We start from the raw sequence: 1,813 nt of genomic DNA on the forward strand, positions 1-1,813 counted from the left end.
TAGCACCAGGAATTATAATGAGCGCACTAATTGCTATTTGTTAAAACTGAAACAGTAAATGTTTAGATATTTGAATGTTCTTGAAGGATTTTATGAGAAATAAACTATTTATGTTCCATTTCTTGAATTGCAAGTTTTTTGTTTCTTTAAAACGGTACATGAAGAGTTATAAAACTCATCTAGCTTTTTTTTGTTAAATGTTTATCATCTTAATAACAGTGTACACACATATTTATGAGGCTCATAACCATTGTGGGCCACCTGGACCACACCTGCCATATTTTGGCACCAGTTCAGCCCTGAGTCACTATTTTGTCTGTGTATTTGTTTTAACATGCCACAATACATTATGTAAAATTATCAATGTGTATAATATATTTTATAAATACTGTATTTTTATTCTCAATAATTTAAGATGCTAATAACTGGATAATTACAATTATATCTTAAACAATACTATACCTGACATACTGAATAAGGTGATTATCACTGGTGTCAAAAAAAAAAAATCCTTTTTGCACAACTCCGTGAATTAAGGGCACCAATAACTTCTTAAAACACATTTTATATTTTTCAAAATGATCTTTTTATCAACTTGTTTTTCTGGTTTATAATTTGAGTTGACAGTGAAGAGGCAATCCCATTGTATATTCAAATTTCTTCTAACTAATTCTCCATTTGTTTTTACTTTTGACCTTGAAAATCAGTCACATTATATCATTTTGTTTTAATTTCTGAAATGCAAAGGGCGGAGAGAAAATAAGGGAGAAGACTGTTCATTTCCATCCAACAGAGACTGTAAATAGCCAATAAACTTTGTAAAACTTTATTGTTAATCGACACTGGTTGAAAAAGATTTCTCCAAAACAAGAACACCCATTTTCTGGGGCTGTTGCTTTGGCTTTTTCTTCTTGACCTTACTTTTTATACTCCCATATGAAGTAGTGAGACTTATTTAATTGTAAAGTGTTGATTTTATTTTTGAACCTTTTTTAATTGTAAAGTGTTGATGTTATTATTGAGACCTTATTTATATTGAAGTGTTGATTTTATTTTTGAACCCTTATTTATTTTAAAGTGTTGATTGTCTGAAAGACCTTACACATGAATTGCCCCATACGGGGTTTGAACCAACGACCTCTGCATTACCAGCACGGTGCTCTAACCTGCTGAGCTAACCTACCTTACAAACTGTTGAGTTTCCATGGATTTAAGAAGAACTTCCAAGATCTTACAAGATTTGATAAAAGTGCTTATATTCCAATGTTTTTCAAATCAACATGCATAATATTTTATTTTCCAGAGATTTTGTATTTTGAAGTGTTGATATTTTTGAACCATTTTTAAAACCTTATTTATTTTGAAGTGTTGATTTTATTTTTGAACCATTTTTAATTTTGAAGTGGTGATTGTCTGAAAGACCTTAGACATGAATTGCCCCATGTGGGGTTTGAACCGATGACCTCAGCATTACCAGCACGGTGCTCTAACCTGCTGAGCTAACTCACCTACCTTACAAACAGCTGAGTTTCCATGGATTTAAGAAGAACTTACATGATTTTACCACAATGAAGATTTGATAACAGTGCTTATATTCTAATGTTTTTCAAAACAACATACATATTTTATTTTCCAGAGATTTTGTATTTTGAAGTGTTAATTTTATTTTTGAACCATCTTTTATTTGTAAGTATTGATTTTATTTTATAGCCATTTAGCCAAGTCTCTGTAGAACCATTTGTCTCTGCTAATGACATTTTCTATACATTTTTTTATCGTAGGCTTAGTTTAGGCTACATTTAGTAATGTGAAA

This window comes from Poecilia latipinna, unplaced genomic scaffold (assembly GCF_001443285.1).
Source record: "Poecilia latipinna isolate Pla-1442-1.1 unplaced genomic scaffold, P_latipinna-1.0 Scaffold812, whole genome shotgun sequence".
Classification (NCBI taxonomy): domain Eukaryota; kingdom Metazoa; phylum Chordata; class Actinopteri; order Cyprinodontiformes; family Poeciliidae; genus Poecilia; species Poecilia latipinna.